General features: G+C 35.2%; 1 pseudogene; it reads left to right on the forward strand.

The window, feature by feature from the left end:
- The first annotated feature begins 1,153 nt into the window (after positions 1-1,153).
- The window catches only part of LOC107501455, a 76,295-nt pseudogene continuing 50,544 nt past the window's right edge, over positions 1,154-26,904 (forward strand).

The raw sequence follows: 26,904 nt of genomic DNA on the forward strand, positions 1-26,904 counted from the left end.
CCAAGAGAATGTTTATGTCGGGGGGACTGATAGACATGCTAGTGTCAATATACTTATATTTTATTCAGAACCACATCAGTGCAGCAAACCCAGAGTATTTGGAAAGTTTGATGATGCATAGTAATAATTCATAGCATTTTAGTCACCAAACCAACAACAGACATTTGATGCATACTGATTAAGAAGTGATATGCGATGGAACTTTTACCAACATTTTTATATACCAGAGGAAGGGAACCTGAATGCCATATTACTAAATTACATTGGGCTTTGTTTCCTTCCTTCTGTATATATGTTCATGTATAGGAGAAAGAATTTGCACGGACTTAGTAGCTGTGTGAACTTGGATAACTTGCAGAATCATAGAGTCTTTTGGATAAAAGGGATCTTAAAGGTGATCTTGCCAGTCTGTTCGTAGGTTCCTTGGCTCTCCCTTTCAGCATTAGCATAAAGTAGTTGATCAGTTTCTGTTTGATTCCTTGCAATGATTGGGACTCAGTACTACCCAAAGGAACTCCGGGCCATTTTCAGACAACTCTAATAGTAAATTCTTCAAATACTGAGTTCTTTTGTTCTCAGTTATGTAAATGTAAATGGGTATAATGACTACTGCCTTTCTTATTTCACATACTTGATAAAAAAAGGTGATGCATATTGAAAAGGTAGTATATTCAGTTAAGTGAGATCTGCTTGAAGGTATCATTCTTATCACTCCTAGTATGCTAAACTGTGTGATTTTGCACACCTTTTTGTTCTCCTTCCTGGGGCAGGATTATACTTCCTTATTTAATGATATTAGGCTTGCCTACATGATCTACTCTGACCAATCAAATATGAATAGAAGGAAAAAGGTTTAAGAGCGAGCATGTGGTCCCAAGTTCCCTTTCCTTTGCCATAACCATTAATATTTCAGAAAGAGACTGCTCTGACAGCCTGAATCCTAGAGTGAAGATGACATAGGGCAGAGCCATAGCCTATCCACAAGTGCTCTTTGCCCGAGTCAGAAATCAATCTTGGTTGTTGCAAGCCCCTGGGATATTGGAATCATTTGTCATCACAGTCTGACCTAGACTTTTCTTTCTGGTATATCCTTTTTCCCATTCTGAGTTCAGGCCTGAATTACAAGTTATATTCATATAGAATTCTTACCACTATGGCAGGAAAGCCCCGTCTTCTTGCTGACTCTTCTTTTGCAGCAGCCACTGGAGAAGACAAGAAAGTGCTTTTTCCTGGAGTGGCCAGGTGAGAATTCAAAGTATTATAAAGTAGGGTTGAGTACTTGAAAGGGTTGTGATCTCATGATACTTTTTCTATGAAAATTCTAAGTTATAATCAATTTACTTCTTTATAAGTTTGGAACTATATTTTTCTCTAATTCAGTCTTTCTCAAACTTTTTTTCATTTCCCTTCTAACTAGCCTTTTTAGAAATTTTTTCCTAATCACCCTTCATGAAAATGTTAATACCATAGATAAAGTGAATACTGTTTGTTTTATGCTGTCTAGTGGAAGCCAGTGGAACATTTATTTATTATATAACATATATATATATATATATATATATATATATATATATATATATATGCTTTTTAATTAAAAAGGCTGGGATTTTTTCACTGCCAAGAGCCAAAGTTTGCCTTCATTGAGAATAAATGCTCTACCTGAAAAATAGACAAATTAGAAAAGGCCAGTTTCTGAACCTTCAGGCTTCTGTGGGAAATCTCAATGTGTGGTCAGAAGCTGAGTGGGCTGAGCTGAGCAGAATGAGGCTCTGGAAAAGTAAATGCTTTTCTCATTCAGATTAGAGAACTTTGAGAAAAGAAGACAAGAAAGAGAAGTTTAAATCATCACAATGCAGGAATATCAAAGTTGAGTGGGTAGCAAAGACTGGTACAATGACAATATCAATACGTATAATGAGCCCTTAATAAGCGTGTACTGTGTACCTCACCTTTACTAGCATTATTTCATTCAAATCTTCCAGCAAGTGTCTCAAGTACTAGTATCAAATTAATTTATAGATGAGGAAATGTCAGTTTAGAAGGTTGTGAATGTGCCAAGGCTATGGAGCTGAAGGGGCTGAGTCAGGATATACAGCCAAGGCTGAGGCTCTAACACCACATCTCTCACTAGAAGGTGACATTTGCTACCATTTAGAGTAGAAAAAAGGTTTTCTGGGAATGAGCTCACTGCTGGCAAGGCAAGGAAGTCATAAAAGATTGGTGTCATTATTTTAAGCTGTATCTTTTTAGAGGATTTTGTTCTACTGTCCTCTAGGTAACTAAGCAGTGACTGTATCTGGCATATCAAAGATACACATATCATGATTGAGGGCTGGATCTTCCTAGGAATCAAATGCAGTGTATATTCATTATGTACTTATATTTATTTCACAATACCCATGATTCATATGGTTATAACCAGTCCCATAAATTTCTCCCCAACTCACTTTATCAGGGAGAAAGCGACGTTGGGTCAGTCCCTCTCCATGTTACCATACACCTTTTAGCTGCCCTTATGTGATTTTCTATTCCAGGCCGGACCTCGTGTTTATGTTATCCCAGTGTCCCCAGGATGAAAACCTTAGGCCACACTATAATTATAGTCTCTTTTGCTAAGTTTTATATTTCTCACACTTATAATCATTCCTAGACTCTAGGAGGGACTTAGTGAATATTTGTTGAATGAACAGATGAATGATTCATCTGTAGAGGACTACTCAAATATCAGGGCTGTCTTTACCATGAGAGTTACTGCCTATTTACAAATATGAACAGTAACCTCAATAACACATTGGCAAGTGGCTTCTTTGTCTTCTTTGCCCAGTGAAATGGGTGGTAAACTTTGGATATTAATATGTCTTTAGATTTCTGCTTTAAGATGGTAGACTGAAAAATGCATTTAAAACCCCAATGGAATGTTACTAAAGAAGTGCAGAAGATGATATAATCTTTAATAGTAAAGAATCAGTAGTTGAAAGTGATATCAACCAAACTTCTGGAAGAGAAAAAGCTAAAGAAAGCATGTTGTGGATGAAACATAGATGGAAACATGCAGAAGGGTGCTGCATGAGGATCCGTTTTCTTAGGGAACCAGTGGTGTGGTAGAGCCAGGTCTCTCTGGGCTGACATTGGGCTCATTTCTTCCCAACTGTGACTAAAGAGATGTGTTGTTGGTAGCTTGAAAGTGGCCATGCTGAGAGTACAAATCAGGGCTTTTCTTCCCTTCTCATTAGCTGGTTGTTAAGCATTTACTAGCACATCATTGTAAGAAATCCCATGGAACAGCAGTCCCCAACCTTTTTGGCACCAGGGACAGGTGCTCCTATAAGAATCTAATGCCTGATGATCTGAGGTGGAGCTGAAGTGGTCATGCTAGCGCTGGGGAGTGGCTGCAAATACAGACAAAGCTTTGCTCACTCCCTGGCTGCTCACCTCCTTCTGGTCCATGGCCTGGGGGTTTGGAACCCCTGCCATAGAACATCCGGCTTCTGTGTGATCTGGTCCAAAGGTAATCCTAAAAGATGGAGCTCAAAAAAGGGAGTAGGGATAATTAAAGGTCTAGACCAACTGTGCCAATCATTCCTTGCTTCTTTTGCCCTATTTCTGCAAGCCACTTGGCATTTACCTCAATGTAAAACTCAAGAGGTTTCTCTAAAGCAGTGGTTCTCAAACCTTAGCTTGCTTCATGATCACCTAGAGGCTTGTTCAAACATGGATTGCTGGGCCTCATCTCCAGAGTTTCTGATTTAGTAGTTCTGGAGTGGACAACAAGAATTTAAAACCCTAATTAAAATGCAGGTGCTGCTGCTGCTGGCTGTCTGGGGACCACACACTGAGAATCAGTGTTCTAAAGACATTAATATCCACGTTAGGGTGGATGTTAGCATTGCAAAGTACATTTTGACACATCAATTGGTAGGGGATAGTTTATCCTCTGGCTTCCTGCTCTACATCCTAAATTTAGCCTCCTGGGCAACAACCTCCTTCCATTAGAGATATCCCGGTTAGCTTAGCCATTCAGCTAAGAGGTCTGTTGAGGAAGCAAAGCCAGTTATTATATAGCTTCCTAGGATCAACCTTATCTTTTTCATAGGGATCAATCGTTATATATACATGTCCATGTAACCGCTGTTTACTAGTTTTTAACTTTGCAATCAACCTTTAGTCAAAACAGATAATATAATTATGTTTACAAAATAAAACATATATGCTATTAATATTAACTGTGTAAAATAGAGAAAATGACAGAAATTGGAAGATCAAAATTGGGAAGACAGGTAAAAAAGAATAAAGACGTAAATATTTTACATAGTGAACATCTGAGTGACTGTTTAAAGTTGACACCAAAATACATAGAATTTGAGGTGTGTTATTCAACTTTACCAAGGCAATCAAGGGAAGAACTGAAACTTTTTATCTCTCAAAAATTGGAAGGATGAAGGAAGACACACCATAAAGAAATATATTCTCATTTTTTATAGTAGGGAATAACTATTGGTGAAAACATATAAAGAAACAAACATGTTAGCATATTATTTAGAATTTTGGAGTTAACAACCAGAAGTAAAGAGAGAATAGTTAAAAGCATTGATCTCTGAGGAGTCCGTAGTAGGCATGGAAATTGGGGAGAACACTGATGCTTCTCATTATAAAACTTATGCTGTCTCGTAATTCAAATAGAATGTCCATACCCACTTCTTGTTGGTATGGACAGTCTCAATCATTTGTAGTTTATAGCTTAGTTTGAAAACGGACAGTGGATACACAGACTTTAAATATTGGAATGCTGGCAGAAAATATGCTATCCTTTATACATAAAACTCCGACCTGTTCACAGAATGGTCACCTGAACCAAAATTATTACCAGCTGACTGATATTTGACTAAAAAATTTTATTTTTCATCTAGTTCTTTGAGTATCTTCAGATACTGCCAGTAGTAGTACAAATAAATCAAGAAGACAATGATAGTTTTAATGTCAGTGGCTTCTAATAGACATAAAGCCAGATTGCAAATGATCCTAGCACTCAGATAAGCATTCCAAAGTTATTTAAAAAAGAACCCCACACATTGCCAGCTTTGGGGCATGTCAATAATCTCTTTCTCTATAAACTGCCTTATGGTTTGAATAAAATAGTATTTTTAGTCTGACAATTTACAATTGTAAAGAGGTGAATTCATTCAGTATTTTTCAAAGGCTATAATCATCTCAGGCTTTATATTTGTCTTACATTTGGGCAGAACATTTTTTTTTTTTTTAAATTAGAGTTTGAGAGGGAGGAACAAAAAGCTATGAAAATAAAATCCCACATGAAATTGCATCAAATTGACTTTCAGTTGGCTGAATACATGTGTTATTGATTTTGTTCTTTAATAACAATAAGTGGTCAATGAAAGAATCACCAGCTTTTATTTCTAGTTGGAGAATTCAAACATCTATCTGTCTATCTCTGTACAGATAGATATATATTGGCTTGATGTCTTTCCTTTGCCAAAAAATATATTTTTCATCAATTTTATGAGCTGTAATGATCAACAGTGAGTCATGCCACCATATCTTTAGCTTTTAAGATCTTGACATAATCATAATGATTGCTGTTTTGCATTCTAGGTGAGTGTTATTTAGCCTGTAAGACCATTTACAGTGAAGATAATGCAGAAAAATTTCTCTATCAGCTGAAACAGCCTGGCAGAGTAAATGTTGGAAGTGGGTACTTAATTTTTCTCTATTATTTAACATAGAACATAGAGGTACAAATAGGCAATCTGAAGTATGTTATTAGTAACTAACTATCCCTGGAACCACAACAATAATTTTTCAAAGAATCTGCTGCTACAAAGTAGGAAGCTCCATACAACTTACCATTCTGTGAGTAAAGGAGACTGGAATAGAACTACTCTTGTCTAGAGAATGGAACTTGGTGAAATTGCATTGAATTTTCTGTGTAATATAGTTAATGAAAACTTCTTTGGATTATTGTTAATCCTTTTTTGATAGGTTATTTCAACAAGTTTGTTTTTTCAAATATGTGGAGTAAAGTGAAAAATAGAAAAAATGGGAAATTTTTTAAATAAGGTTTTTCCCTAGACTATTGAAGCAGGATTTTATTTTTATAGTTGAAGATAATTACATTAGTTCCTCATTCTAGTTTGAGAAATTTTTCTTTCTAATTTAAATGGAAATACATGTTTGTATATAAATATCAAATGATTCCATTGCACTTGACTTTACTGAAGCAATGTTATATGTCAGCTCTCAGAAAGTGCACCCAATTTCATGTTTCTTGTTGAATGAAAAATAATATTCTTTCTCTTATGTCCAGAAATGCTTCCTCCAAGCTTGAGACAGCATCCTCAAAAAGATCTGGGGAAGGTGAGGGTGTAGAATTTTTTGATATAGAGTAGTTTGACAAAACAGCAACAGAAAACTAGTGTTAATTCCTTTTTGGACTAGATTTGTTTGCGGCCTTGTATGAATCACCCAATTTCTCTCTCATTACCATTTTTTACATCTATAAAATATTAGGTGATTTCAAAGGACTCTTTTGATTCTAAAATTTAGTTTGTTAAGAAATTAGATATGTTAGTGAGGATGATTATTAGTAGAGGTTATAGGTATGAGCTTGATTCAACCTCTATCTAGTTTGTCGGTTCGTAGAGGGCAAGCATAATTACTTTAATGTATCTATAGTACTTTCCAGCCTTCATTAAAGCTTTTTGCTTGGCCTGTGTCTTAATCAATGTTGTTTAGTGTACGTTCATACCCTAGTAGTCGGGGTGAGGGGCTTTAGTAACCTGTGAGATCATCACACTGTGTATTTCCTTTAGGGATCCACAAGGCTATCAGGAAGAAAGAGCATATTCTCTAGTGTCCCCTGTGTTTCTAAGGATATGGGAATTAAGGTAAGCTGATAGCATTGCAGGATGAAATGGAGGTGGTGACCTGTATAGTACACTGGGGATGGATGGAGTTAGCTCATACATTTTCAGATCTAGGTTCAGTTGGGTCAAGGTTCTGACAACAGCACGGTAGCTACACAGAAAGTTCTGTGCAAAAGACTGCTGGGTATCAAAATATACAAGTAACACTCTTCTTATGTCTCTGAATTCCTGCTCTGTTGACCCTCACTCCTTACTTGTTGGGTCCAGAGCAAAGATCTTCTTTTCCCTCTCCTCTTCATTTGCAATTTCCTGGCTCACTTCGTTTCTCAGAAATAACTGAGCATAGTTAGCCTTCAAAATGGGGCCTCCAAATTCAACCATCTTTTCGTTCTTTTGGCTTTTATTTTAAAAATAAATAATTGGAGATGGATGTAAACTATCCATGACGATTTTTTAAGAAAATAGCATATAATGATTTTACGGAAGGAAACATTCAATTAATTTACATAACTTATGAATCATAAGGCAGAAGAAAATTCTGGTGAGAGCAGACCAGAAATTAGATTTGCCCTAACACAGTGAGAATGCCATCAAAATATGCAGTGGCATTTGTACATGTCATCAAGGTGATTATTTTGCATCTAAGCTCTGGCAAGATTAGACCTCAGATGTTGTCTTTAAGATGAAGAAAATCAGCATTGACAGCAGGTCACCTGGGTTTAAAGAAATTCAAATGTTTAAGCATTGAGGAGATTGAGTTTTGAGAGCAGATTACAGGGACTGGCAACACAATTATGATGAAGAGATTCATTGTGTGAATAGGGGCAAAAGTGTTATGTGATAGTAGTTCAATATTTAGGGCAATTATATGGACCATAGTATATAAGTTATAAACACTTAAGCTACTGAAGGATTCAGCTGTGTTTTAAAAGTAAATTTTAAAGGATAATTATGCAGGATGAAAAGAAGTGCTGTATGTTTGCCTGTCATTTTCATATCCGTTGATTTGAACCTATACAACCATCAAAGTAAATGCTAATACATATGAGCTTAATGTAATACAGAATGCTTTGGCTACCCAACTGAAAATTAAGACTATATCAGAAACACTTTTATAAAAGCAGAATAAAGTTGGAGATCCTATATTACCCGATTTTAGGTCTTAAAAAGTTACAGTAACCAAGATAATGTTTTATTGCATGTGAATAGACATATAGATCAGTGGAATAGAATAGAAATGCCTGTAATAGATCCACACATACTTGTCAGTTGATTTTCAACACAGGTGACAAGGCAATTAAATGAGGATAGGATAGCCTTATCAAAAATGGTGTCAGAATAATTGTAAGTGAAAAAAGAAAGTGAGTATCAGCTCTTGCCTCATGTAGTACACAAATAATAAACCAAAATTGATCATAGACCTAAATGTAAAAGCAAAATTAAAAATCTTCTAGAAGAGAGAAAATCTTTCTGACCTATGGTAAGCAAAGGTAATATAAAAATAAAAAGTCTAAAAGAAAGAAAATGACAAACAGGACTGCATCCGAATGAAAAATTTCTGCTCCTTTAATGACCATCAAGGAAATGAAAAAGGGAAGCCATAGACAGAAAGAAAATCTTTATTTTATATATGCATGTGTGTTGTGTGTGTATGTATGTATGTGTGTATGCACATATATAAATATATATAAATATTTGTCAAAGTATTTCTATCTAGAGCACATAAAGGACACATACAATGCAATTACATGAACTAACTTACCCCAATTAAAAAATGGGTTTAAGATTTGAACAGACATCTGATAATAGAAGATATACAAATGGCAAGTCAGTACATAAAAAGGTACTCAACATTATTAGTCATAGGAACTGCAAATTAAAACTATAATGAGATATCATGAGATACACCCTAGGATGGTGAAAATAGCTGAAAGACCAAGGTTTTGGTGAGAATGTGGAGCGGCTGAAACTTTACAACATTGTTTTTGGGAATCTAAAATAGTAAGCCACTTTGAAAAAAATTTGACAGTTTCTTATAATGTTAAATATATACTTATATAATAATTCAGCAATCTCACTTCTAAGAATTTATACAAGAGGAATTAAGACATATGTCTTTAAAAATACTTATATGTATATTCTCATTGCAACTTAATTCAAAATAACCCCAAATTCGAATTATCTAGGTTTCTATCAACAGGAGAACAAGCTGTGGTATAGTCATAGAATGGAATATTACACAATAATAAAAAGGAACAACCTCCTAGTGTACACAAAACATGGATGAATGTCAGAGACATAATAAGCTAAATGCAATTCTGAGAACTCGTCACATTTGGAGTGAAACATGATAAGATTACGTACCTTTTGACCTCAAACTCCATTGGAAAATGATTTAAGTAAGATTAATTAGACTAAGGAATATAGGAACAATTTTCTTGTTAAAGAACACAGTCATGTTATAAACCTCAATTGCCCAAAGACAGTTTAAAATCCTTTACAACTTCATGGAGTGAAGGCTAACATATCCTTAACATCAGGAAATGGACTTTTAAGAATGCTAAACTTTTATCTATTTAGCAGGTCCCTGAATAACGTCACTTTGTTATATCAATGAGAAAAAATCTGTGTGGAGTTTGTATGTTCTCCCCAGGTCTGTGTGGGTTTTCTCTGGATACTGCTGTTTCCTCCCGCATCTCAAAGATGTGCAGGTGAGGTGGATTGGTCTGTCTACATTGTCCCAGACTGAGTGAGTGAGTGAGTGAGTGAGTGAGTGTGTGTGTGTGTGTGTGTGTGTGTGTGTGAGAATTTGCTGTATGGTGGAAAGGTGTCTTGTCCAGGATGAATTCCTGGCCTTGTGCCCTTAGCTGCCAGGATGGGCTCCGGCCACCTTTGACTCTGAACTTGGATAAATGGGTTGGAAAATCATGATCTTACTTGTTTTTAATCATCTTTCTTAAATGTATATACAACTCATATTTATTTCAGTGTTTAATACTAAAAGTGTTTGAGTCTTAATTTAGAAATTTGGGGATGTTTTGTGACCAGAAATATGCTGTAGGAACTTAATTCTTGTTTATATCAACTAGCCTGTGGTAAAATTGGCTTTATTATATATTGTTTTGATTAAAGTCCCAATTTCCAAGAATGTGTCTACACGTTAAATGAGGGCTTACTATATTTTAAGAGCTTTCCCTTTTTGTACTTTTAGCCTGAAATCGGCCTCTAAAGTCTGAGAAAATCTTTAGACAATAGAATTTAGTTTAAATGTATTTCCACAAAGTCATTGAGGCCTGGAAACTGCTTGTTAAAGGCTTATGTCAGAGTTAATTTTGTATTTTGCTATAGACAATCAGCTGCTCAATATCTGTGGAACATATAACATCCTGGCATTCTGAAGTATAGAGGGAATACAAAATCTTACAATCTGAGTGGTAACAGGTATTACTGGATGTCTTTTTTACTTCCATATCATCTTTTCCCCCCAGTGTGTCTTTTACCTAGAAACTGCAGCCTTGACTTTAAAATCCCTTGTGATAGGAAGCTTACTACCTCACAGTACTGTCTATGTCACTGCTAAGGAGCCTCCATGAAATAAAAGGCCCTCTTTTTGGAGTGCATGTCTTTAAATTCTACAAATTGACTTTGGTTTTATAAAATGCTGTAGGAAGCTTACATTCTGTATTTTGCCTCATTATCTGAAAAGGCATACTGTTCCCATGAATTCTTTATTCCCTTGGCTGAAAATTTCCTGTTCCTATATCCTTTTATGGAACCTTTCTTTTCACTTAAAGCATACATTTCCAAATGTCTTATCATGGCAAGGGCCCTAATCATCTAATTCCTGCTTGCTTTTTGTTAGTTTCACCTCCTGTCATTTTCTGATTCTTCTATATGCCAGCCATGCAAAAATACCCACGGTTTGCCAAATACAATGTGCTCTTTCACAGCGATATATTCAGAGACACATTTTTTCCTATGCCTAAAGAGGTTTTCTACCCAGCGAACTTGTCATCTTTTAGGCCTCATTCTCATGACACCTGCTCCAGAAGTACCCCTCGATCCCTCTGTGGGAGGAAAGGTTCTTCTGTCTTCTTTACCATCTGAGGATACCTCTGCCCAAGGTATATTCGTATGTCTCATTTCCCCAGGTTGTAAACTTTTCAAAAGTAGTGACTGTGCCTTTTTTATTGCTCTGGTGTTCCTGAGTTGTACACAGTGGATGTTCAACAGATGTCTTCTGAGTGCATGGACTCATGGCTTTGACTCTAAATTTTAGAATGGCCCTGAACCCATAGGTCTCCTGATAATAATTATAATGTACCAAGCTTACAGGCATAAATATAATTGAGGACATATGATCTCTTTTCAAGTGTCAGGCTCACTTTGTTGTCCCCCAAAAGCCACAAGGTCAGAGCTGAGCTAGCTGTTTGAACTGCGTGGGTCTTTGGCTTCATTTTCTCTGCCCCACAAGATCACATTTATCCTTTGTAATTTATTGCCCTCTTGTCACCTTCAGCTTCACTTTTTGTGTGTTCCCTCATTAACTTCTTGCTCTCAACCTTTGACATATTTCTGATTTCCATTTCTATTCTCTTTACTAATGTTGGATGGTGGAAGCTCTCTCTCCTGATCCTAGCTCTGACCTGATTAATTCTGTCTCTGGATAATGTCCACATTTCGGCTTGATATTTTCTTCTCATGGGCTATTATTGCATCATAGTCAATGTTAGGCATAAAAGTGGCAGCAAGTACAGTGAAATTAGGCAATGAGCCAAGATAGCAATATCTGGAAACTACTAACCAAGGAAGAAGAATGGTGATAGAATTAGGTAATCAGTCTGAAAGGTAAGAACAAGTATGCTAGACACAGACAGGTAGGCAGGTCAAAGTCATATACAAATCATGAGAATCAGAATCTCCAGCAGGGAAAAAAATCCACGAGAGAAGACAGCTAAAACCTGAGCAGTGTAAATGCCAGAAGGCATACGATGTGCTTGGTTGAAGTCCAAGCAGATAACTGTTTACTGACTACATCTGAGGCAGGTGCTCTGCTGTATGTTGCACACTCAGAGATGAACAAGGAAGTCATAACCCCTGCCCTCCAGTTGCTTACAGTCGAATTGGGGGACACGTATATAATACACAATTATAACCCTTTATGAGAAAAGTTGTGATGGTGGAAGTACATGATGCTATTGGGCGCATAGCAGGGATACCCAGACTGCTGCTTCCACTTGTTCCGAATGCTCTGGCCATGCATTCCCGGGGTGCTTCTTTCATATTACCCTCAAATCTCAGGCTCGCTTCCTTTCTCCTGTGACCACCTTGAGAATCTCCCAATCCTGGGTCCCAACAAATCCTCTTTATCCATTCCCATCTCAAACTACTTTGACCAAGTTGCTCTCTCTGCTTCTTAATAATCCTTTTATTTACTCGCGTTCACTCCCTAGTGCATCATTTGAGTGGCTGATCCAGTCCTGTCCCTTCCAGTCAACCTCAAATCTCTCATCTTCAGCACATGACCTTGTCTCTTACGTTCCTGAGCAGATTGAGGTCATGGAGTGAGAACTGCATCCTTCCACCCCTCGCTACATGCTGAACACCATTCCTGCTGCGTCTTACTTATTTCTGCACTTTTGCATATTTTTTGTTCCTTCTGACTTAGAGAAAAAAAGTAACCTTCCTTTCCAGTGCTAACCTCCTCTCTTATGCTTTGGTCCACCTCTCCTTTCTTCTCCAGAATGCCTTCTGTTTCCCTTCTCTCTCTGGCAGCTTCAGTTTCTCCCGCTGCACTGGCTTCTTTTCCAGTAACAGAATGCATGCATACATGCTGGACTCAATCCAAAAATGATTTTTTTTCCCCCAGATTCTGAGCCTCTCTTTCTCTTTTAATCTGCCACTTCCTTACTCTCATCGTCAAGCCTATGTACAGGTGGAAACATCCATGTTTACTTGGCAATATGTCGGTAACTTAAGAAAGGGTGTATTGGATTTGGGTGTCTCATTTTTTTTTTTCTTTCCAGATTTATTTATTTTTTCTTCTGTTTAGGTTAGGATCATCAGTCTTGCTGATAGTATTGCCACCAATTTCTCTTATTCTGCTCTGCCTTGGTAGTAAATTCCTGTAGTCAGTCATTGAATCCCTTGGTTAAATGTGTGGGCTCAAGGAAGTAGCCTCCTGCTTTCAAAGTTGTGAGGTGGGCAAGTACCCAGCCAACCCAGACCTCAGGTTACTGGTTTGTAAAGTTAGTAGAATGATACCTACCTACCTGTTCGGGCTGCTGTAGTTGTTAAATAAAGGACAAATAAGCCTCTAAAGTAGATAACAGCATGCCCAGTGAAAGGGAGCAAAATGTACCACCCCAAAATATGCCTCTTTGGCATGTTGATTATTTTGAGCTAGGCATTTTTAAGAAACCACAGATGCAGGTGAAGCTCTGAAAAGCAAGTAGAAGTTATCCTTTTGTAAGAGACATTTACATTTGTAAGGGAACTCTTAAGGGTGTCCCTCTCTGTGTATCAAAAAGAGAGAGATGACTCTAAATCTAGAAACTGTTATTGGAGAAGGCAAGGACTTAAATCTGCATCACAATCGGACCCTTGTTTACCCTGTTTTCCCTGGCCCTACCCTTTCACATCTTTTGTTTTTAGCTGGTAATGGTATTGTAGGTGGTGGCTTAGGCCATTTTTTTTTTGGGGGGGGGGTGGTTTACTCAGTTTCCTGGGTCTCTCCCAGGTATACAGGGAGGTATATATGTTATTAAACTTCTGTTTATTTTTCTCCTGTTAATCTTTTAGTATGAGGGGGCTCAGCCAAGAAACTTGGAGGGTAGAGGGAAATGATTTTTCTTCCTTTACACTGGCAAAAAGTAATCACTCAATAAATGGATGTTAGCTGTCATTTTTTTTAACCCATCTTCCTTACCTAGGATCCCTTTCCCAGTATCTGTAATTGTCACAAATTTCTGGTTAAATCAAGTTGCTAATACTGTGCTTTGCACATGTTGAGCTGCCAGGTGCGGAGTTGGTCAATGGGAATAATGAGCCAAACTGAAAGTAACAACTTTTTTATCACTTATTAGGACAGTGAAGGCGAGAGGCACTAGTTCCCCAGAATTCTGTTTTCCCACATGGAGTAGCACCTGCCAAGAGATTCAAATGGATGCAGCACAGAGGAAGGAACTGTCTCACAGCCTCTGAGTGGAGCATTTTTATGAACCCTGGATGTTGAGAGAAGGGAGAAGGGGCAGGGCCAGGAGTGGAAAAGTAGTCAGTCAGAGGGGAGAAAGGTTTCTTAGCCAAGACTCCCTTCCCTATAGAAGGATTAGGAAGGCAGATATACACATGAGCATCTGGAGCCCAGGATGGGGAGGAGGCACCCCCACCTTCCCAGTCCTTGATTGCAACTCCCTCCTGAAACGTGCAATGAGGGAATAAGTATAAGGTTTAAAAACCAGCAAAGAGCATTTGAAATGTTAATAATAATCAACAATTTAAGAAGACTCTTTAAAAGAAAACTGCTTGTTTAGATATCAAATCAATTAATGTCCAACAGACATCGCCTGTTTTGCCAGCGAGAAATTATTTGCATTTTTGTTGGGCAAAAATCTTTGAATTAACTTTTGACTCTCAGACTTGTAAACTGCTCAGACAATAGAAGTCAAATCTAACATTTCCTTGGGAAAAAAAGAAGAAAAAAACTAGTAATCTCTTTTACCCGTTTCCAAGTTTTAGATCATTTTTCTGACATTGTGAAATATGGTGATTCTGACCTACCCCACTAATTATTGTATTAAATAAGATAGTGTATGTTAAGCCCTTACAAATTATATAGTGATCCCTCGAATGGCAGGTGCTGTTATTGTCATTAGATTGTCATTATTTCTCCTCCTTTACCTTCTCAATCTGACTCTTCTGTACTATTTAACTGAAATATTCTGTTGGCAGGGACATCCCATTAGCTAAGTTAATTGCCCTAATTTTGGATATTGCTGTTACTATTTCCCCCCTTAGCATTTGGCCCAGTTAATTATCCCTGCTTCTTGAAACTTTCTCCTTTTTTGGTATCTCTTTCCTAATTCTATTCTCTTCTCACTAAATCATTTTTCTTGACTTACCTTCCACCTATTAGCTTTTAAATGTGAGCACCCCTGCAATGTTTCACCTTTCTTCATCTCATTCTCTCTATGATTTAATTTCTCAAATAGATAACCCTTATTTCTGATCCTTTTCTATAACATAAATTACAGACATATTTTCAATTACATTTAGGAAAATTCCATCTCTACATTTTATTATCATTTTACACTAAACACATCTCGGTCTCAGGATTACTATTATTTGTTTAATTTCTGAGAAGCAACCAATATCCTAAGACATTCAGACTTGACACTCTACATTGTAACTTTTGCCTTATTCCTCTTCTTTTTCCATATATTTAATCAATTGCCCAAACTTTTGACTTCTGCCTTAAAATACCTCTCACATTGTGGTAGACTGCTACTTTAATGTCCCCAGAGGAACTATGTCTCCAATACTCATGCCTTTTGTTGTCCCAATGGGGTACCAAAGGGAATGGGGACAGTTTGCCTTGGAATGCAGGCATTGTCTACATTGAATTTAAAAATAATGAAAAAAATCAACTGAGAATTGGTTTGCTTTTTGTTATCTACATGAAATTTAATTTGAAATCATGTCAATAATCTATCCCATTGCCTCCCTGCTTGGTATACTCCCTCCTGTACTTACTCTGGTTTTAACTTTTCCTGATAACACTCACACACTGAAGCTTGTGTTCTTTCTTTGCTTTTGGGGTATTCCCTTTCAACATGAAGGCACCATGCTGTAAGAAGCCCAAACCACATGGTTATGCCATGTGAAAGGCAACTGAGTGGATTAGGTCAACAGTCCCACATGAGGTCCCAGTTTTTTTTTTTTTTTTATGAAACTAACATCAAAGTCTCTTACTTCATCTAGTTATGTGGCAGACCCAGCAATGACCTTAAATTATGCATCCACTCACATAGTGCTTAACTATTAATATAATACAGAAAACAGAAACAACATGAGAATAGCTGATATAGTCATGGTCTAAGAAAAATGACTATAATAAGAACTGAATTTCTTTTAGGTAAACCCAATCATCTTAGTGAATAATATGAAGGTTACTAGTAACTGGCAGGAAGACAATGAGAGTTTTCTAAATTTAATCTGATTTCCTTAAATATAAAGGCAGGAGATAATATTTTCAGAATACAAAAATTATTATTTTCTGTTGTAGAATTAAGCAAAAATGAGCATATGGGGTGATCTACAAAGACGTGAGTAAACTTGAGTAACTTTAATTCTTTTTATGATTTAAAAAAGAAATTTACAAATTGTTTTAATACAGCAATACTTAACACTCAATGTTCATAGATTTTAAGCATCAATTACTACAGTATTGATATAGCACTGAACCGAACACTGTGATATCTGGATGTATGAAGATAAAACAACATGCAAACCCTGCCCTCAAAAAAGCTTTCAGTCATTTGAGAAACGGGGCATATGCACTTAACAAACTTAATAGTGTGAGTGTGAGTAAAAAGGAAAGAGAGAATTCTCAGAATTAGTGTTTAAATGTCCAATATCTGGACACTTATATGAAAGAAAGAGAAGTGCTGACAACTTAGGTGCATTTTTTGGAGAGGGAGGTCCATGTAGAGAAATATCGAGATAAAATTTTGGAATGGTGGGTTGGAGTCATACTGTGAAATAACATGTACTCTCCATGTTTACCTAACACATTGAAGATTCTAATTTTAACTATATGTAGCCATACAAGACTAAAAAGCTTTTTATGCTTAAATATAGGGATAGATATTTTTTCCCCTTTTAATCAGAGTTGCAAGCAATCTAGAAATTTGTCTTAAATGGTATGGATCGTTCATTCATTTTACCAGTTATTATTAATGGGCTTTTACTCTCTGATAAGCACTCTGTGAGGCATGGGGAATGTAAAAGTGAGAAAGATAAAAACATACTTGCCCTTATGGAGCCAAGACTCTAGGAGATAGGATAATTAAAACTAGTACATGTAATGCAGCAGGTTATAGTGGAACAATTAAAGGTATATAAATACAGAGAGGTGAAGCCAACTTTGATAAAGAAGGGTAAGGGAATGCTTTCTGAGAATGAGACAACAGAGATCTGAGCCTAAGGGAGGGTCGGCTGAGAAGGCAATGCAGAGGATCTTCATGTGCAAGAACCTAGAGGCTAGAGAGAGCAAGAGTTTTTTTTTTTTTTTTTTTTTTTTAAACAAAATATTTCTTAGAACAGTCTTATAGAAAACAGGAATATATTTTTTCTTTATCTTTATATATATCTATATCGATATCTATCTACCTACCTACTTACGTATCCACCTACCTAGAGAGGGATATAGAAAATTATATGACTTCATAGTGTGTTTAATTTAAAGTTGATGGTTTTAAAGAAAGCTGGAGAGAGTATTGTTGCGTGATTGGATATCATTCTGCAAGTCTCTGTATTTGCCCTGGTTTGTCCAGTTCAATAGTTCAACTAACATTTATTCAGAAAATTCTGTGGTAAAAGACAGACACAGTGATTGGAATGCTGAGATAAAAAAAGACAAAGACTCAGCATCCAGTAAAGGAAAAGACACCTCAGGAGTAAATTCAGTGTTGTGCTGAGTGCTGAGTGCTGTGTGCTAAAAGCTGTGTACTGGATTCTGAACACTTTGGTCTGCAGGAACATGGAGGAGGCACCTCACTTGGCCTCAGAATGTAAGAGTGACTTACCGGAAAACTGGCTTGAGCTGAGCCAAGCTGTGAATCTGCTCCATTCAGTATTTTTTATTATGTACTTGGATGAAGTCCTAGAAACCTATATAAAAGGTAAGCCTATGAGAGCTAGGGATAAATTAATCTATATGATTAGCAGTGCCTTAAAACACAGAAAACACTAAATAAATGTATTTCGAGTAATTAAATAAGAGACATTTTTATTATACTTGTGACTAAAAGCCAACAAATGTTAATTAATAGCATTCAAACATAAAGAACTTTACAGATTAGAATAGCTGTCTTTAATAATAGGAAATTTAATAGTGAAAAATATAATGGATTGTACTAAGTTCATATAATCAAATGTCCAAAGACAAGAGGGGAGAGATCATTCTGAAATGGTGGCACCTTTTCAAAATTAATCCACATTATGATGTCAAAGAAAGTAAAGAAGTGAAGACGTTATTTAGATTGAAGTAGAGTGTCCAGTGCAAAGGAATTGATAATTCTCTCAGTCTCATAGCATTTCTGAACTTCTGGATAATTATTTACAGTTCATAGTGTAACAACATTTAAAAGGATGATTATGACAAAATTGAATGCATTTGTCGGAAAGCAGTCAAAGCAATAAAAGTTTAAAGCTATTTAACGTGAAGAATGCAGTGGCCTATTTCAGCTCTCAAATTATGTGTTTCTTTAGAATTAGAGAATTGATTTTCATTGTAGAGGAGAATTTCCTCAAGAACAGTACTACATTATTGGTGAGACCATGGATCCTGGCATTGAGTTTAGGAATTTATTATATTTCTATAATTTATGACTAAGGAAGAATAGGAAAATTACTTATGAATAAAGTGTGGATGTTGCTAAGATTTTACTTTAAAAAATAATTTTTTTGTTTTCTATTTGGTTCAAGTCCTGATTTATTATATAATCATATATATTCTCACATTGATAGTACTTTATAAGTTTAAAAGTTTAGGTGTAGTACTTTATAAATTTTAAAGTTAAGAGCAAACAAAGAACATAGGCATACTTTTATGAATCGAAGTCTTCCTTTCTCCCTTCAGAATGATGGAACATCCTTAGATTGAGAAAAAATCAGTAAAATTTCTGCCTTCTTATAAACTTGAAGTAAAAGAGAAACAACCTTGGGACTGCTATGTTACAATCACTCTTAAAGTAATAGATGGTGTAACATCTAAAGAATTTGTAATGTAGTAATAGATTGGTATATCTGTGTCCCTGGGTATTTTTTAAATGATTATGTAGTAAATTTATGCTATCTATAACTAATAAAAGTAGACAAGGCAGTAATAGCAAAATAATCTGTCTGTGAATATTTAATGATAAACATATTTTACTGTGGATTAAGAATCCTGTTCTGAAAATAAAATTGTGTTAAATTTAAAATGATCATGATATGCTTTATGGGATTTTTTGAAACTATTAGGGTAGCATCAGAAGCGAAGTAAGTATATTTTCTTGAGTTTTTTAAATCTCCTTAGACATAAATCAGGTCAGGTTGAGAATGTGAAAAATATGACAATTATGCAATAAAATTATTTAAAATATTGAGTTTAAAGGGTAAGATTTATCATGCTTCCGGACACGATATATGGCTGTCAATCTGTGAACGTGAAAACACACTGAGAGCAACAAATGAACAAGACAATAAAAGCCCCTCATAGACTCAGACAATAGTATGATGGTTACCAGAGGGAAAGTGGTGTGAAGGGAAGGTAGAAAAGGGTAAGGCATTGAAATATGGTACTGGAAGGAGATTCGACTGTGGGTGGTAAACACACGAAGCAAAATATAGATGATGTATTATAGAATTGTATATTTGTTTTATTTTTGTTTTTTATTTTTAATTCTTTAATGTCACCACATATTTGACCCCTTTTACCTCATCTACCAGAATTGTATACTTGAAGCATGTAATTTTATTAACCATTGTCACCCCAATAAATTTAATAAAATTAAAGATACAAATGAAATAAAATAAGCGTGTTTTACCTTTGGGATATATATATATTTTTATTATTATAAGGACCATGAATATATATGGCATGAAAAAAATACAAAGTAATAAATGAGTAAATGAAATAGAAAGGAGTATAATTTTGGATCACCAAAATGAAACTTTCCCCTGATTAAATTCAAATCTTTGTCCCCACCCTCAGATCTGGAAAATATAAACAAAAACCAAATGGAAATTTTAGGGATTAAAAATACAGTATCTGAAGTGAAATTTCTCATTGAAAACACAACATTTCTTACTTAAAATTCAGAACACTGAACTCAGGTCCACCTTTGTTGCTTCTTAGGAATCCTATTTCATCTTACTAGTTCATTAACTCTCTTACTTTCTTTGATAACTATTTTATACCTTCATCTATTTTTTCAAATCTCTAATACTTCCTCTCCCATAATCACACACATGAAATGTCCATACTTTAAGATAAGCCAGTCAGTTGTAGAAATACTGCATCCTTTTGCCTTTGCCCACACAAGGGACTGGTTCTAACAATTCTTCCTTATGCTTTATCCAATATTACCTGCTTATTGTATTTTTCTCACTAACGTTAATATTCCAGTAGAACTCCACATTTCTCATTGTTAAAAAACAAGAAATCCAGTTTTTGCTTTTAGCCATGAGAGAGTAAGAGGATTTGAAATTACTATCCTATTACAAACAAAAACTATAAAATCTATAGAAAATTTTCACATACACTTGAAAAGCAGCATCATGAGACTGTAATTCCTGAGAAGGAGGAAAATAACATAAGCCAGACTTTCTTCCTAGAAATAATTTCTAGACTGTGAAGGAGAAATAACCTAAACTGAAGATACAGAGAATAGAGTTCTGGTAGGCCATGGCAGGATTTTGAGGGCATAGTACACAATAGGGCACAGCTGCATGAAGAGTGCCAGAAACCTGCCTAGGGATTCCTTTGAGGCTTTAGCTGAATATAAATCTGAGAATGTATAGGATAAAACCCTATGAGGTCAAGAAATAACAAGTTCCGTGGAAAAATTATCAAGAAACTAAAAGCCAAACAATTCCCAGATTTCACATAAGGCTGTTTCCACCAGCTCAAGTGGATATCTTACAGATTACATGGGGTGTTTAATGGAGACAGAAGGGTCATGATTTAGCAGTGGGATTAAATTAATCCAAGAGTAAAGTCTTCTGTTGAGATTCTTTCAAAGAAATAAAAAATAAGGCCTGAAAGGATCAAACTGATCTACAAAACTTAACTGCAATACTTAAAAGAGTATCAAAAAAATTTCTGATACTGTTTAAAGGAATAAGAAAAACATTTAGCTTCAATAATAAAAATGTTCATCATTCACAGAAAGAATTTTAGATGTATAAAGAAGCAAAAAATGACCCATAGCCTGAGGAAAAATCAATAAAAACACAAAAATTCAGAGATAAAAATATCAGAAAGAAGAAATTAATATAGCTATTGTATTTAGGCTTCATATACTCAAAGATGTAAAGAAAAACTTGAACGTAAGGAGGAGATAAGTGGAAAATATAAACAAAAACCAAATGGAAATTTTAAGGATGAAAAATACAGTATGTGAAGTGAAATTTGTTTGGATAAAATTAACAGCAGATACACATTACAGAAGAAAATCAGCTGACTTGAATGCACAATAGAAATGATCCCAAATGAAATACAGGAAATAATATGATTGGGGAAAAAAAAACATAGAGCCTTGATGAGTTATGAGAAATTGTCATGTAATTTAACATAAATGTAATTAGAGTCTCAGGATAATTGGAGGATGGGAAGAAAAATTATTCTGAGAACTAATGGCTGAAAATCTTCCAGATCTACAAAAGTCAATAAATCTCAAACAGGATAAACATAAAAAGTACCACATCAATGCACGTTTGGCAAATTGCTGCAATCCAATGATAAAAGACCAATTCTTAAAAGCAGCTAGAGAAAAAAAAAGCATATGCAGAGAAAAAAAAAAAAAGAATTAGTACAGACTACCTTTCAGAAAGATGTAAGCCTTTGGACAATTAAATGACACCTTTTAAATGCTGAAAAAAAAAAAAAACTCTGAAAGTTAGACATTAGCAGCTTGACAGGAGGTGGTGGTGCCATAAACTAACAGCACAAAATGACTTGGAGTAAATTTCCTGCCTCTGCCTCTCCATCTCTTTTCAAAGCCTAAAACCAGGTTGATGTGGGGGCATAGCTAGAGTGCCAATAACCCAGAGAGGAGGCCTTGTTCTAATAGAGCTGGCTTCTTCAGTCCAAAGATGCCCATCCATGGACTAAATAACTGTCATGACTATTTCCTGACTTTTCCATGGTTTGTTCTATATAAGTTGTTTTTTGTTCTTCCCCTTGTAGGTTTATTTTGCTGACCCATTCTCTTTTTCTTTGAAATATTTTTAATTTTGAGCATTTTGATGACAAATGAAAATACATAAAAGTGAAATGAACAATATAAAAAACAATATGAGCTTTGTGAGGTGGTTCTATTTCTCTCTTTTATTCTGTACTTCAATCACTAAGGAGAATGGATGGCCTATTGTAGATAGATACAAAAATATATATTTTGAATGAATGGATAAAAATAAGTGCTATAGTTCTACAACCCAGAATAGCATTAATATTTCATTGTTTGTCACTGTCATTTTTTAAAGAAAATAGAAATATAACAAATAAGACTAAATTTCATTTTAACAACTACTCTTGGTTTTAAATTCACTTCCCTCTATTCCTACGTTTAATCTTACCATGAATTTGTAGAAAAACCTAATGAATCCTGGTGAAAACACAGATTTTATTTATGTCTGTCTGTCTATTTATCTATCTATCATTAATGTCCAACTAACAAATCTCCATAAATACTATTAAAGACACTGCATAGTTCTAGGGGAAACCATTCACACTACACTCTCGTGAATATCCTTGCTATTATACTAGACATATTGTTCTGTATCTACTTATTTCATGTACTATTATATTTTCGACATAGTTCTCGTGTTTAAATTGCTTTGCCATTTAATTTCATTATATGAATAGGCCATATTTAATTTAGTTATTCCTTGAGTGATGAACTGCAAAGTTGCTTCTAGTTCAAAGTTATTTTTAAAATGCTGCGAAAATATGTTATAAAGCATCTTGTATAAGGATCTATATAAAAATTTCTCTAACGGTATGTTACCAGAAATGAAACTACTGTGTCATAAGATATGTTCTTTTTCAATTTTATTAGACTCTTCAAATTGCTCCACAATTCACAACATGTTGAACCACTTTAGAGTCCCACTAGCCATATGAGTGGTACAAGCAATTTTCATATATCCTTGCCAGTAATAACTAAGGCGAAATGTTAACTTTTGCCTTTATGAAAAATGAAAACTGTTATTTCATTATGTTTCAGTTCTATCCTTTAATAGTAATGATGTTAAAATGTTTTCTAGGATTCATTAGGTTTTTCTCCCTTTGAGGAAATACCTGGTCTTGTCCTTTGTTCTTTGAGGCATGTCTTTATGCTTGCTTTCTCTTTAGAGTAAGGTAGTGCTCTGGTTACATAGTGGCAATAAATAAATATTTGTTGAATTTTATTCATAGAGTTAGGAAAATATGTCCTATTGGTCTTGCAGGAAATTATCTTTTTCTTCCTCTGTTTATCTGTGATTTTAAAAAAGACTTTATTTTTTTAGAGCAGTTTTAGGTTCGTTGCAAAATTGAGAGGAAGGTACAGAGATTTCCCATAAAGCTCCTGCTCCCACTCATGCAAAGCCTCCTCCACTATCAGCATCCCCCACCAGACTGGTACATTTGTTAGAACTGAGGATATCTGCTGTTTTCTGAATCCTGCATTTGGTAAGATGCGGGAGGCAGGATGGTTTAATGTGAGAGTCTCTGCTTTGGAGACAGTTCGAGTTGAGTTTAGGTCCTGGCTCTTTCAATCAACATGGAACCTTTGACAGTTTACTCAGACTTTCTGAAATTAGGATAATAATCAATAGCGCATAAAACTCCAAGTATTAACTTGAGAAAATAAGTGTAAAGCACTTAGTACAGTGATGGGCACATCGAATATGCTCAATAACAATTTCTTTTTTTACACCTTTCATTTCAAACTGCATATGGAAATAAACATTGATTTGCTCTGATGAGATGTTCAGTTAATTTTTCTCTTTAAATGTTACATTAAAACCCCACCCAGGTTTCTGAGGGCCTACTATGCTTTATTTTACAACTGTTTTTCTCTCAACATGGGAAACATATTAACTCACACGTTTATACAAGAAATCTAAAAAAACCAATCAAAATAGGATTTGCAGCTGCGGCTGACAGCATTCTTTAATATGCCCTTTTAAATTTAACATATTGAGTCATTCTTTTTATATTTCAGTCTTAGCCATACACTAATGGGGGCTGGAGAGGGGCAAGTAGCTAGTTTGCAAAGAAGCTTTGAGGAAAAGTAGAACTATTACATTCTGACACATTTTGTATTTCCTTTGAATTTTGCTGAATTGTCTCTTTCTTGAGAATCAGAGGCATATTTTTGAGCTTGCTTGGTTTCCAGTGCAGTGGACTTTTTCACCAGAAACTCAAACAATTTTCAGTAACAATGCTGAGCTTTGCCTTGAGAATTTAAATGTGCAAACATATCTGGACAGTAGGGGTCACAGTTGTTTTAGATTAAGATCAGAAAATTGGTGTTCACATAATATGCTTTGTTTGTTTTACTGTTGTTTTTAGATTTATAGAATAATAGCTATAAAATATGAGTTCGGTTTGAAAATGCAGTGTTTGGCCATTTAAGAGGATTAAAATCTTGCCTTTCTCCCTTTTTGCATATTTGCATAATTGCCTTCAACATTTCTTTTCAGAGACAAGAAGTTTTTATTCTTAGATAGCAAAGTTCTGCTTGAAGGTATTCTTCTAATCACTGTCAAACCAAAAAGGAATTTTCATGAGGGACTTTTAAATTTTCTAATCAAAGTTCCTGAAAACATTTTTTGAATATTTTACGGTGTGGTAAAAATTATTTCTCTCTTCTACTTTGAAGAAATGAATTAGGTTTCTAGTTTTTCCATTTTGCAGTAAAGCTCTAGTTGCTAGGAAATTGTTGTAGCTTGTTATTGGCCAGTGATTGGTTAGAACAGATGTGTTTACTTAAGTCTCTGCATCATTATTCTGATACGTCATGAGAGTACATGCAGCAATCCCAATTTAATACACTCTTTGGTACAACACATTATATACTTTGTTCATAACTTTTTGATTTGAAAATATTCATAGGAGATCAATGTCCTAGGAAAACACAAAGGGGTATACTATTTATTATACGTTGAAAGAAGATAAAGTACTGATGAAGAGATGCAATAATTGTAACTCATATTGCTAGCGAGAGTGAAAATAAGTACAACTTAAAATGTCTGTTTATGGGAATACCTACCAGAGCTGGTCATAGCCATGCTCAGCTGCTCTACTCTTAAAAATATACCTCCAAACATGCTAATAGCAGTGCTTTTTGTAATAGACCCAAATCAGAAACTCTGAAAATCTATCAATGTATATTATACTATTTAAGTATAAAGTGAAAAAATGCAAAGAGGGTAATGATGAAAAAAGGCAAAGAGGGTAATGATGAATTATTAATTGTGGATATTTGGATGGTCTCAGTACTCAGCAATATATTTTACATTTTTTCCATGGTTCAGCATATGTTTCTTAATTTGCATGTCCACAATCATATTTTTGCCAGGGCACCTTGTTTTTCCTAGTTAAGAAAAAATTATTCATTTTAACTAAACTTATAGAAGACTGATGAATAAATTAAGGGGGACGCATTAATTTACAGTGAGTAATATTCTTTTTCATTAACTAGAATATTCAAGTCTCTTGTTCTGGTAAACGCTTCCATTATTGTCAAATTAATAATTAGAAGTTGGTTTTAGTGAGTGTAGAATGATTGCAAAGGCAGGTGAATAATAATTAGGAGCTTTTCTTTAGTATGTGTTGATGCCCAGTGATACATTTCTTTTGTGTAAGAATTTTTCCCCCCAATACCTATGTTAGTGTCTCCCAGGTATAGTCTCTCGTTCTGGAAAATGCTATGTAAACAATGTTTTCTCTTAATTCTGTGGACTTCCCATTTCTTATTTTCAGGCCATTTTCTTTTTGTTCATATCAGCCTCCCCCCCCCCCCCCCCATTGCCGGTAGAGTCCAATACAGATAATGAAGTTTTAGACACCAGCAAATGCGTCTCAGTTTTGTTTACCTGAGATGATACCCAGATCACCTTGGGAGATTCAGTTTTATTTTTGACACGAATTTATTAACGATCTCAGTGCACTCCTCTATATGGTTAATCATATCCTTTGTTTGCTGCTGTGTTTAAAGGGCCATCTCAATTTCAAGTTCTTTGGGGCTATCTTGTGGTCTCTCATATGAATCTGTGATATATATTGACATAGTTAATCAAGCTTTTTTCATTGCATAACATAGAATCATAAAACTGGAAGAAATGTTAAAATATCATTTTTCTTTCCCCCTGTTTCAACTACATTAACATAAACCAATTCAACTGAATGAGAATATGTTCTGCTTTGAAGAAATATTTTCAAGGAAGATAACAGTTATTTTCAAAACTTATCTCACTTTTTAAACAAGACTAGAATGGAGGAGATAAAGCAATAGTACAAACTGTGGAGACAGCAATATAATAAGTAGTATTTTTGAGAGGATCTTAGTTTCCAGTTAGTTTAGAGATTACCTGATAATTTGAAAAATCACAGACAAGTTTCCTCTTGGATTTGTTATCTTTTGCTCATCTATTTTGAAAGTCAAGCAGCCAAAGGGATCAGAAACAACAGAATGAGCGATTGATTGCAAACTCATGTACTCAGGTATTGGTATTTTCTAAGTATCCCTCACAAGAGACTTTTAACTTGAGCCCAAGATCTGAGGACACACATTCATGTGATTGAGCAATACCCAAAAGAAGGATATAATTGTCTTTATAGAACTAACTACATATGGCCATGGAGTCCGAGTCAACAAGGGTGACAGTATTACATTCAAGAATGCTGACCTTGCCATGTTTTTACAAGATGAAACTAGAATCACTAGTTAAGTGATGTTGAGGATAAAGTTAGAAATACAGCAAGGTCAGGTACCCAGGAGTAAGAGAGCAGGCATAAAAGACAAGATAGATAAAATATTTCCTTTATAGA

This window comes from Rousettus aegyptiacus, unplaced genomic scaffold (assembly GCF_014176215.1).
Source record: "Rousettus aegyptiacus isolate mRouAeg1 unplaced genomic scaffold, mRouAeg1.p scaffold_m13_p_6, whole genome shotgun sequence".
NCBI classification, from domain to species: domain Eukaryota; kingdom Metazoa; phylum Chordata; class Mammalia; order Chiroptera; family Pteropodidae; genus Rousettus; species Rousettus aegyptiacus.